Source organism: Portunus trituberculatus, chromosome 15, assembly GCF_017591435.1.
Source record: "Portunus trituberculatus isolate SZX2019 chromosome 15, ASM1759143v1, whole genome shotgun sequence".
NCBI classification, from domain to species: domain Eukaryota; kingdom Metazoa; phylum Arthropoda; class Malacostraca; order Decapoda; family Portunidae; genus Portunus; species Portunus trituberculatus.
In genome coordinates this window covers 8061129-8074602 of record NC_059269.1, presented here as the reverse complement: position 1 = coordinate 8074602, position 13474 = coordinate 8061129, and the positions used below count along the sequence as shown (strand labels likewise).

The 13474-nt window shown below is 39.7% G+C and overlaps 1 non-coding gene across 1 annotated transcript; it reads right to left on the bottom strand.

Annotated features, from left to right (window-relative positions):
• Positions 1-5752: 5752 nt before the first annotated feature.
• Trnai-uau lies at positions 5753-5847 on the bottom strand. The gene is made up of 2 exons: positions 5810-5847; positions 5753-5788 (listed from the first exon to the last, which is right to left on the bottom strand). It is a non-coding gene; the product is annotated as a tRNA-Ile (tRNA).
• Between the last annotated feature and the right edge of the window lie 7627 nt (positions 5848-13474).

Here is a 13474-nt window from a genome sequence, read left to right as displayed (position 1 = left end):
GTTCTCTTCTCATTTTTTATTTGTTCTTATTCTTTGCCTTGATGTTGTTTTTCATTATCGTCATGTTCAGTGCTTTTCCTCCTCCTCCTCCTCCTCCTCCTTCTCCTCCTCCTCCTCCTCCTCCTCCTAAAATTAGATCACTATCCTAATGATTTATTGCTCGTACCATGGCAGGGATTGCACTAAGGTGGTATTGGCCCGTGCGTGGTACCCTTAGTCGTGGGGGTCCTAGGTGTGTGTGTGTGTGTGTGTGTGTGTGTGTGTGTGTGTGTGTGTGTGTGTGTGTTTTGATTGTCTGTTTACCTCTGTGTTTATGTTTCTGTCTATCTGTGTGTGTCTGTTTGTATGTATGCTCATGATTTAGCGGGTTTAGCATACTGAAAAAATGCACTTTACAAGACTACATACTCGTATTTACATGAAGATAAAACAAGGAAGGTTAAAAATTTTCTTCCATTTTCAGAAGATTTCATAGGGCAATTAACCTCCTTAATACTAATTGCTGACATTCTTCTTTATTGAATTAAGTGGCATTATTAAACTGAGCAGTAATAAAGCTACTGGCATTAAAAGTTCATCGGTGTTGTCTTTCGATCGCCCTCCAAATTATCAGCCAACCCACTTCATTAAGCACCAGTACACGCAAAAACTGTCAAAGGATAAAACAACATACAAGGGAAATGTTCTGCGGTATGTTCATTCGCGGTCATAAGTTGTGTCCTGTTTCGTCGCCATAAAGAGTTGTAGACGGCTCAGATTCCAACCCTCTACGCGCCAGCACCTCGCATTCTTCTCTTCACGACGTACCGCTGTTCATACTTTCAAATCTGAGGTAATTACAGCTTACCTTGGCGACGACACGGGACAACTTATGACCACAACTGTACATAACAGAAAGTAGATTTTTGTTATGCCTTTTAATTTTATGCAATTTTCATTTTAGTTATGAAAAGCGACAACTCGAAGATATTCAGTGTTTTAGGGTGGCACGGCGCAGGAGGAAGAACAATGCTGTCAGGCTCTTACTTGTCCGTGTAGGTAGAGACTGCTAGTGGCGTGGTGGTGGTGGTGGTATATTACTTGATGGTGTGTAGTGGTAATCTTTAAATGGCTTACAGTAATTGTTATTAGTTGGTGAAATTACAGTGGTGACAATAATTAAGGTAGAGTGACATGTAATGAAAATGTTAATGATGTTCATAAAGCAATCGCTACAAATGTACTCATGGTTAACAGTAATGATGATATTCGTAGTTGTGGAGGTACGAATAATAAAATGACATTAGTGGTGGCAATATGAAAAGCAATGATAATAATATTCATTATGATAACAGCACGCAAAATGTAGCAAATATTGCAGTTGTGGGACGTGTACCTGTTACAGCAAATCAGAATCGGATTAGTAGGAATGGGAATCCTGATAAAAGTTACATTTTTATAAAAGAAAGATCTTATTTCCCTTCTGACTTCATTCGTGAAATCTTTGCCAAACACTCTCGCCTTGATGGCAGGCGAGTTGCTAACACGGCATCATTCTTCATGAAAGATGACACAAAATACCCAGTAATTACAGGGAGACTAACTAAATGCCATTGGTTAGTAAACTCTTTGAAAGCATAATTGGAGGCAAGCCTGTTGTCCATTACCTTAATTACAAGGGAATCAGAAAGGGGCTAACTGGTGGTGACCCCGCCAACCGCTTCGTGGCGTCCATATGTTGTGTTGACTGCTCCAAATGTCCCGCAAACTACCAATTAACTTTTACTTTGTTTACGACACTGGGTGACCACAATATGGGTCTTAAAGAGGCATCACTATAAACATAAACAGCCATCACTTTAAACATGACATTATGGTTACTTAATTTTAGAATTTCTTTACACAGCTTTGAAAAATACAACATGACATATTCTATCATGGATAACTAACGTGTGATTTGAAGCCCATTGGTGTCACGAAGTGGACCAGAGAGTCATCAGGCTCTCCTGTCCCACCCTTAAATAAATTCACAATAAAATCAGTGTTATGGCGGTGCTTTTAAAATTCCTTGGACGACTACTGTTCGCCTTGACTAATATTTGTTTTCATCATATTGTCTGTGTGTGTGTGTGTGTGTGTGTGTGTGTGTGTGTGTGTGTGTGTGTGTGTCGTTAGTTGGCAATTTGCTATATATATTTATTACTGTTAATGACCAGATATGTTGGAAAGAATAGAGAGGAGGAGAAATTAAACTTTTTGTGTGCACGGTAACACCAGTGATGGCTTACTGTCACACTGCATGGCGAATGTTACTAGCAGTCCTTTACTGACAAATGCTCACGGAAGTAAATAAGTGGTGATGGGCAAGACAAAAGAAGTAAACAAAATTGTTCCTGCTACTACTACTACTACTACTACTACTACTACTACTACTACTACTACTACTACTACTACTACTACTACTACTATTACTACTACTAGGATAGTGTTGGTTTCCTGGATGATATGCGTGACAGGCATCGCAACATGAAGCTTCAGTGCTCTCCACGCAGCTCCTTCAGGAAGTCTGGAGTGTGTCAAAGGTTTCCCTCGTATCCTGGCGACGACCCTCAAGGAAAATATACACAATCTCCACGTGCCATTGTCCCTTTAAGTATTCCTTTGGCGTGGTTGAGATGCTGTACCAGTTTTCGAAGCTTGTCCAATGCGTCTTGCGTATCAGAATCAAGATAATCCAGGATTGTGTTTTCCTTATTGAAATACGAATTGGTCTTGTTGTGCATGGAGAGGTCTGGTAATCCATCATACTAGGCAATTATATGAAGGGGAAAACGTCTAATTCGTTTTCTATCTTGTGTTTGCAGATATGTGTTGTTCCATCTCCTATTACTGTGCATGGATTTGTTTGCTAACTTTCCAGGATAGATACACCAGTTACGTGATATAGAAGCTACTAACTCTTTTTGAGATTTAAGTGTGTATTTTCATTATATATTACTGTACATGAAATTGTTTTCTAACTGGATAAACTAAAAATACTAGTTATATGAGACAAAGAACCTTCCGATGTTTTTTTTTTTTTTTTTCCTATCTTCTATATCCTTGGCGATGTAGGTGTATAATTTCATTTTATTCTAACCACTGATACTGGACACTATCTTAAAAGAGGCAAAGGAACTCCCATTTCTCGTTCCAATGCTTTTTCTATCTTGCATATGCTTGGAGATGTAAATGTATAATTTTCACTGTATTTTGACCGCAAATGATGTAGACTATCTTGCATGAGACAAAGGGATTCCCAACTCTTTTTATATTACCAAGCACTAGGAAGAACCGACATTCACTGCAGACTTAGGAGGATTTCACATCAAAGTGACGCGCCGCACTTGGCATGCCACTCCAAAACGAACCTTTCGAAACAAATTGAACGTTTCAGGAGTGGCGTGACGCGTTGCATGTGTCACGTGTCACCGGGATGCCAATCCGGGCTGGGACAGGATCTTTTTTCCCTTTCAACAGCCTGTGTCATGCTACCTCGGTCCACTATTGTGAAATTCAACCCTTTTGCTGCTATGGTCGCCCTTCGCTAACATTCAGGATGCTGTAGAATTTTTTTTTTTGCCTTGTTACACACACACACACACACACACACACACACACACACACACACACACACACACACACACACACACACACACACACACACACACACATACCTATACCCACACATACACATACACACGCATGCACAGGCACATGCACATGCGCGCACACATCCCCACCCACACACACACACACACACACACACACACACACACACACACACACACACACACACACACACACACACACACATATATATATATATATATATATATATATATATATATATATATATATATATATATATATATATATATATATATATATACAGAGAGAGAGAGAGAGAGAGAGAGAGAGAGAGAGAGAGAGAGAGAGAGAGAGAGAGAGAGAGAGAGAGAGAATATAGGAAGTTGACATTAAATGACTCAGTGCTACTTTGTTATGCGATCTACACAGCCGACGTCATCTACCAGAGTCAAATTCTGCTTTGGTATGCTATCTAAATGTTTCAATTATTCATTATACCCTAAGTAGAATTTTCTATATATACATACCTACATTTTTGAAAACTTGAGTTAATGAAAATAATAGTGATAACAACAATAATAAGCAAATATGAAACAAAGAGGCAATGAAACATATATTTAGATGCACAGACGATACCTGCATTACGAATAGTATTACAGTGACATTACAGTCCCAATGAAAAGGTTCGCAATGCGTTTTTCAAATGAAATATGAAAATATAAGGAATTATAACACTGTATCACATTGATGTGGGAAAATATGTAGCTACTTTATCTCCCGAGATTTCACAATATGTATAAGAAAAAGTATTGAGCTTTCCTGGACTTTTTGTCATATAGGACATGTACTGCTGGATGTGTTATCATATCAATTATGTACTAAGTAAACTGAGATAATGAAAATCAATTTGAATAAATAAGTGATTAGATAAATAAATAGCGATGATTATGATGCGCGTGACGAAGACAACGATAGGATTCCACGATATGATACGATTCCACGATAACGATACGATTCCACGATAACGATGGTATTCCACGATATTGATACGATTCTACGATAACTATACGATTCCACGATAATTGCGTGAATTTGCGCATGTTCATATGTGACTAGATAGAGACAATAATCCAATCACAGATTGCTTCTGTACCTCCACCTGTCAATTTATGAACCAAATGGTATAAAATATTTAGAATAAATTGAATAATTATTCTAAAATCGGCCGTAGAGAAAGCTTGCAATAAATGTTAAATGCAACCTCTTCATTTCGTCTGTGACCTTGTTATAAAACCTTTAAGCTAACACCTTAAGGGGTCTTTGGATACTTAGATGCCAATAAGCAATAGATAAGATTACGGAAGGGAGCACAGGCAGCATATCGAGACATTGTCTATGCCGGAGTAAAGTGTGCTGTACAACATGTACTGTACGTACATCACCTTGTTGAATCGGGGCAGGAACTTTAACACTCGAACAGACATCCCACTCATGTTTCAAATTTCCAAACCAGATATTCTCTCGAAACCAAGACAAGTTTTCCTTATCCCTTGAGAATCAAAGGCAAAATTATTTTCTTCTTGCTGTAGATCACAAGATGAAGAGTTGACCGCAAACCAAAGTAGCTTTATGACACGTAGCCCGCGTACCAAAGTACCACCAATGACTTACAAAAATAATCATAAATAGTTATGGAAAACATCAAGTACGTAAAAGAAAGTGTAACTCCAAACTGGTTATTAACTAAGATAATGATAATGTAAATGATGTTAAAGATAGAAAATGTGGATGTATGACGCACTTTGTAAAATTCTTTTGAAGTCCTAGAGCTGATTTTAGTTTCAGCATAAACGTCGGTAACTGTAGCAGCGCAGAGGATACACGATGGACAGATGGAACTTGTATGAAAGTATTGAAAGTTATCTGTAATAAACTCCTTGTCCCTGCAAAGTTATATAAGGTCAGAGATCAATAATGAAAAATGTCATACCGATGGACAGACACTCTTCTAAACAATTCATAATGATATTGGAGGAAGCTTAAATTGGAGGAACATAAAGGAACCATTAAGTCGGAAGGCCTACGCGTGGCAGTCCCTGTATGAATTCAGACTCGCCAACATCCGCCTTTCACAAAAAGCAGCTGCCCCTGGTGAGGCTCGAACTCACAACCCCGGCATGGCTCAGCAGCGAACACTGTCTATAAGTACCGTGCGCTAACCGATTGCGCCACAGGGGCACGCTTGAGGAGAAACTAATGATCCGTTTTTCTAAATATCTCTTCATTTCTGAAACGTTCACCTAGTACTATCATTGCTCTATAAAGGTGTACTTTATGGAAAGAAAAGTGATTTACAATTGTATGAAGAAATTATATAAATTATGACTAATATAGCAACCGGTGTGTGTGTGTGTGTGTGTGTGTGTGTGTGTGTGTATTTGTATCGTCATTTACGAATAACACGATAATTCATTACAGAAATCTGAATTATGCAGTGATCTTCAATTCAACGTGGGCACAACTTACAACAAACATAAATCAAGGAATTACTGGTAAAATGGAGCCCGTGTGTCATTCACTCTCCGAACACTGGCTGCCAGTGAGGAGATGAGTGACGTCAATCTGCGTGACGTCACTGATAATGTAACATCAAATTTACCTTTTGCTTTGAAGACTGTACATTGGTCATGATTGTCTCCATCTGGTTCAGTGCCCTGTCTCCTGAATCTCATCTCACACTGCCTCATTACGTTTCTTTACCGTAAGGACTTTATTGACGGAATATTCCTTTCAGTAACAAGTTAACGTTCTGTGCGAGGAACATTTAATTTACTCCCTTACGTTAGCGTCCCGTCAGTTATGCGTTCTCCTTCAGCAACATTGTGACCACTACAGCGTGCTCATCCCGTACTTTAACTCCCACTCTGAAAAGGAAAAAACGAATAAAAATTTCATCTAATTCTTCCTTATGTGCATTCATTACTGCTCTTCAGCCGTTCGTTCAGCTTTTCACTTTAAAGAAGACAGAGAAAACAACACTTCAGTACGACACGCAGTACGAGATATGTGATGGCAAGTAAGGAAGTGAATCATAAACTCTTAGGTGGCAGTTTTCGTTCTCATTCTTCAGCGTCACCGTCTTTGTGTGTCAGGGAGGAGGTAGTGGTGGTGGTGGAGAGAGTGGTGGTGATGGTGGTGGTGGTGGATGTTGTGGTGATGTGGTGGTAGTGGAGAGAGTGGTGGTGATGGTGGTGGTGGTGGTGGATGTTGTGGTGATAGTAGTGGTGGTAGTGGTGGAGATAGTGGTGAGAGTAGTGGTGGTGGTGGTGGCTGCTTTGAAATACTTTGCAATCGGAAGAAGCAGGAAATTAAAGCAAATAGAGCAAATAATCACCAATTTTCCAAACATATTCTTCTGCTAATAAACTGCAGGAAACGTTCTCGAAAGCCACAGGGTAAATATGTAAAAGAATGTGAAAAGTAGAATTGGAGTTTTCGACATGACATAAAGACCATTAAGTTAAAATTGATATAGTTATGTAAAAAGTGCCTATGGATATATCTGTGAAGTAAAGAACATTTATAAGTTATGAAAACAAAGTAATGAAGAATAGCAGTAAGATGCAATACGTTCTATAAGTAAGAAAAATAAATATACAATACGTTCTATAAGTAAAAAAAATAAATATACCTATATATCAGAAGTATTAAATCTTTTTCCGCTGTGAACAAAAAGAAATGTTTTTAAACTCACTTTACACTCGGATACGAAAACTCGAGTGTGTAAAATGAGACAGAGAAAATCGCTTGACATTAAATAAGAGAATCAAAAGATGATAGAAAAAGGATAAAAAGAGACACCCACATTGTACACGTGGAAAAAAAAAACACGAATTGCTAGTCACTTTGGCTTGAGATCAGTGTCGCGTGCCACTTGCCACTTGTCACTTTGGTGTGAAATGCTAAAGGACCTTTCACACTAAAGTGACACATCGCACGTGGCATGTCACTTGAACCAGAGGGAACATGCAATGCGTCACGCCACTACTGTGTGTTTCTGAAGATTCCTTTTCAAGTGGCATATTGTATGGTATACCTCGTGGAACTTAACATTTTGGTGTCATATCATCCAAATAGTGACGTACGAGTATTGGCTACCGACGTCACTAATATATTTCATCCTCCTTTGAAACAGAAGGGTTAGTTTTGATACTCATCAGAGAAGAGTACATTGATAGGTGATGAAGTTAGTTTTAGGCAGCATTGGGTATAAAGCAAAGGTGACGCAGATTGGATCCTTTAGGTTAGCACTCGTATTCCTGACCGTCTTGGAGACAAGCCCAATATTCTTGATCTCTTCCTCACCTCTAATCCTTCTGCTTATGCTGTCACCCTTTCATCTCCGTTGGGCTCCTCCGATCACAATCTCATTTCTATATCTTGTCCTATTTCTCGAATCCTTCCACAGGATCTCCCAAAGCGAAGTTAGGTGTTCTGAGGCGTCTCCGCCAGTTTTTCTCGCCCCTCCAACTGCTTACTCTGTATAAGGGCCTTATCCGCCCGTGTATGGAGTACTCTTCGCATGTTTGGGGGAGTTCCAGTCACACAGTTTTACTAGATAGGGTGGAATCAAAAGCTTTTCGTCTCATCAACTCCCCTCCTCTGACTAACTGTCTTCAGCCTCTTTCTCACTGCCGAAATGTTGCATCTCTTTCTATCTTTTATCGCTATTTTCATGCTAACTGTTCTACTGGTTTTGCTTGCTAACTGCATGCCTCCCCTCCTCCTTCACTTTTTAGAGAGCCAGCACTCATGTGGGCCTTTTTTATCTTTTCTTTTCTTTTTTTTTTGCCCTTGGCCGGTCCTCTTCTCTTCGTAAAAAAAAAAAAGAAAAAAAAAACTCATGATAGAAATAGCTTGACTGAATTCCAGAAATGAAATAGACTCAGTAATCAAGTTGTTAGTGCCGAATTGCTAAGCTAGTTTAAAAGAAGACTAGGTACAGTACATGGTGTAAATATATGAATGAGGATGATAAATGTATGTATGTAGATAAGCTCCATAAAGTGTATACCGCGTGTAGGCCTAGTAACATTGTGTAGCTTCTCTTATGTTCTTATATATATATACGTATGTCTAACAGGTTCTGAGAATTAGTTAATGGTGAGTGCAGAAACCTATAGATATCCCCCGGCCATTAATACAGAGGTAAGACCATAACTCCATAAAAACACTGATGATTGTAAAGCTACCAGATTCTGAATATAACTAAACATTTGAACTCTTTCACTACTGGACAATTCTTAGGATTTATAAACATTCTCTGTGTTATGGAATAGGAAAGACAAATAATCAACTTTCTATTTTTTTAAATTTATTTCAGTATCTATGCATTATTTGTATTTATCTATATGTATATATGTTTCTATTGATTTATCTATTTAATTATTAACAGTGAACTAAAGGTTAACAAGAAAGACTCAAGAAAATATATAAAACTAAAATGAACCTTTAATTCCATTCTTTTTCTCACATCGTATAAACAATTTCACAAGATGCTCCGAATTTTTAGCATAGAACAATCAGAGGAGTAACTTCGCCGAAGAAAAACATTGCCCGAAGCATAAAGAAACAATATATAATAATAGTAAACATTTTTTAGTAGTACAATAAGTATCAGCGTGTCACTAGTATCGGATCAACGCGAGTACCCGTGACGTGAGATGTCGTGACATTAGGCGGCAGGTAATCACACTTCGTATAGAATGGCAATAGAAATTGTGAAGAAGTCGTGACGAGATGATGATGATTATTATTGCGCTGTTGGGGACGTTGACCTTAGCTGGAGAATAAGGTCATGATGAAAAAGTAATCTCTCTCTGTTGCGAGATAGAAAGATATGAAACAAAATGAGACAGAGAGAGAGAGAGAGAGAGAGAGAGAGAGAGAGAGAGAGAGAGAGAGAGAGAGAGAGAGAGAGAGAGAGAGAGAGAGAGAGAGAGAGAGAGAGAGAGAGAGAGAACACAAACACAAGAGGAGAATGAGGAGGTATAAAAAGCTTTCCTTGTGTATGCCAGGCAGTTCATCTTCGAGACGGGCCCACTGTGCCTGACGGGCCGCCTGGAAAATGAACAGCGATAGACCCGCTCAGGAGAAACGAGGAGAGTGGAGGAGGAGGAGGAGGAGGAGGAGGAGGAGGAGGAGGAGGAGGAGGAGGAGGAGGAGGAGGAGGAGGAGGGCAAATAGCATTGGCTCCCTACCCTCTATTACGATTCACGGTTGACCAGAGGAAGTGTGTGAATGTTGTGTGGTACTGGTGGTGATGGTGGTGGTTCTGCCCCGTTCATTTCACTCGTGGTTTTGTTCTGTTTTCTCCCCTCCCTTTACTCTCTCTCTCTCTCTCTCTCTCTCTCTCTCTCTCTCTCTAAGACGTTTCCATGACTTGAGTGGTAATATGACACGTTTTCTGTACTATCATTGTGAAAAACGAAACTTATACACACACACACACACACACACACACACACACACACACACACACACACACACACACACACACACACACACACACACACACATGATAAGTCGATTATATGTTTAACTTGCTTATGTAAATATTTGAATAGTACGGCTATAGATTTTAATTTAGTAACCCCTTGTTTTTTTCTTGACGTTACCAGCATTTCAAGGTGGTAAGAATAAGCTGAGGTCCACCAGAAGAAATAAAAAAAAATCTGCAGGGAGCCTTAGTGAAAAAGAAAGTTATTATTTTTTTTCATATTCTAAAAGGTTGTGAAGGTAAACGATGAAGCAACTTTCTTAATGCATAGCGTCGCTTCCTTCCACTTCGCCCCTTTCTTCTGGGTGTCGAGTGCCGCGGCGGTGTGTGCTACAGAGTGATGGCTTCCTTGTGTTCGGCTAACATGAGTATTGGGTGAAAAGAAAGTGGCTTGCTTGCACTATATAAATGTCGATATTAGGTAAAGTTCTCTCTCTCTCTCTCTCTCTCTCTCTCTCTCTCTCTCTCTCTCTCTCTCTCTCTCTCTCTCTCTCTCTCTCTCTCTCTCTCTCTCTCTCTCTCTCTCTCTCTCTCTCTCTCTCTCTCTCTCTCTCTCTCTCTCTCTCTCTCTCTCTCTCTCTCTCTCTCTCTCTCTCTCTCTCTCTCTCTCTCTCTCTCTCTCTCTCTCTCTCTCTCTCTCTCTCTCTCTCTCTCTCTCTCTCTCGTAATCAGCGTTCCTGTTTATGGCAAAATGGTGAGGTGCAGTCTTTGCTTTGCCCTCAGGAGGAGATACACGTTTTTACATAATTGCTAGTGAAAGGTAATGGAGGAGAAGAGGAATGAGGGGAACAAATGAAGAAATGAGCTCTCCTGAGTAACCGGCTTATAGGTAAATGGAGTAGAAACAAGATTGGTATTGATTTTTCCGTCCTTTCTTCCAGTCTTCCTTTTCCTCGTTCTCTTCCTGGTATCCTTCCTCTTATCCTTCCTTTTCTCTTCCTCTTCTTCCTCTTCATTTCTAATATTCTCTGTTCGTCTTTTTATAGGTACTATTAAAATTACCATCTCCGTTACAGCAACTACTACTTCTTACTACTGCTACTACTACTACTACTACTACTACTACTACTACTACTACTACTACTACTACTACTACTACTACTACTACTACTACTACTACTACTACTACTACTACTACTATTACTACTACTACTACTGCTACTATTACTACTACTACTATCACCATCCCCACCACCACCACCACCACCACCACCACTACACTATACTTTAAACCCAAACCTCTCTATCTATCTTGAACTTCCTTCACATCACTCAACATTTTCTCCTCTGCCCAGGATTTCATAGCAACGTGTGGAGCGGGCAGGACTGACCAAGTGAAGGCGCAATATGTAGCACACCGTTGAACACCCTAGAGCAAGGATTCCCCACTGGTATGAGAGGAAGTTGGGCTCTATAGGAGGTTAGTTCTCGTGTCTGGGTGAATATTGTGCTTTCATCTGGCGTGATCTTTCTTCACTGTAAAGGAGAGGAAAGGAGTAAAGGTAGCGAAGGTAATCGTACTAGTAGTCTCGCTTCGGGACGTTTGCTCTCCTTTACGTATAGAAGACCAGCGTTGAAATCCATTACGTTTTTTTTTGTAAAGCAATGATAAGGATGATCCAGAATTATGTAAATTGGGGCTTGATACTATTTAGATGACCCTTTCTCTCTCTCTCTCTCTCTCTCTCTCTCTCTCTCTCTCTCTCTCTCTCTCTCTCTCTCCAACCATCAATATCTCCGTGGCATTCTGGTGAAATGAAGAGAATAATATATGTTGGCGTGTTTGCCTGCATCTTTGTTCACGAAAAACCACACACGCACGCGTCGCGGAAAGGGAGTGGAGGGGTGGAGGGAGAGAGAGAAAGAGAGAGAGAGAGAGAGAGAGAGAGAGAGAGAGAGAGAGAGAGAGAGAGAGAGAGAGAGAGAGAGAGAGAGAGAGAGAGAGAGAATGACATAGAGTTCGTATCCAGTAAATGACGTAAGTGCAATGTGAATTGTACTTAACACTTGATTACTTATTGTTGCAAAATATGACGGGATTTCAAGCATTACCAGAGCCTATTTGTACCTCCTGCAGACCAGATCGAAACGTAAAGGAACACAAAGGAAAAAACAACCCATTCATTGCTATTAGTTATATAATTCCTTATTCACATTTCTTTGATCATCACTCACTTCTAAACATCGTTCTACTTAGAAATTGCAGTCTATTCTTTGTTTTCATCCCATTTTCTCTCGTAGACGTCATTAAAGATTCCGTACACTTATTTTAGCTTTGTGAATTGCTGCATATCTTATTGAAAAGGTTAAAGATACTAGAGACATGATATCCCTGGCCTGACCGTTCGTGATAAGTTGCTCTAATATAATGTGAAGCAAGAGAAGTGTGATAGTAGGATAGTAAAGCCCCGAAGACTACTACTGATGGAAGGGAAAAAGCACAAGGGAAGAGAATGTACATAGCAAGAGGAGGGGCGAGAAAGAGAAGAAGGGAAAAAAAAAATAGGAAGAAGGGGAACCAGAAGAAAATTAAAGGCAGCGCTGTAATGGAACGAAGAGAATGAGATGAGAACGAGACAAGGCTAGTGAAGGAAGGGGTCAGGGAACGCTACACACACTCTCTCTCTCTCTCTCTCTCTCTCTCTCTCTCGCTGGTAAGACGAAATTTAACAAGTGCGCATGGAAAACGAGAGAGGAAAATACACAAAAGCCACAGAGAGAGAAATGCATTTAAGATATTCCGGGAAACAAGCTTGTATCTTCAAACTCATTGCCAGAACACGTAAGCCAAAGAAACTGTAGAGAATATGTTTGATAATATGACGAGTATTCTGGGAGTCTCTGGCCAGGAAGAAGAGAGAAAGGACGAGACGAGGGAAAGGTTTATGAATGCACTGAAGGAAGGCATGCAAGTGATGGGTCTAATACGAGATGGGGGAAGCTAAGTAAAATGCAGAGAAGTGGTCTTGATGTGGTGACTTACGAGTACAGTATATCGAGGGGCTGAAAGATTATCGTTATTTTTGTCGTTTTTGTTGTTGTTGTTGTTGTTGTTGTAGTTATGTCGCTCTTGTTATGGTCACTACTACTACTACTACTACTACTACTACTACTACTACTACTACTACTACTACTACTACTACTACTACTACTACTCCTAGTACTACTACTACTACTCCTACTACTACTACTTCTATATACTACTACTACTACTACTACTACTACTACTACTACTACTACTACTACTACTACTACTACTACTACTATTACTACGACTACTACTACTTTCCTGCGTATTTGTTTGTT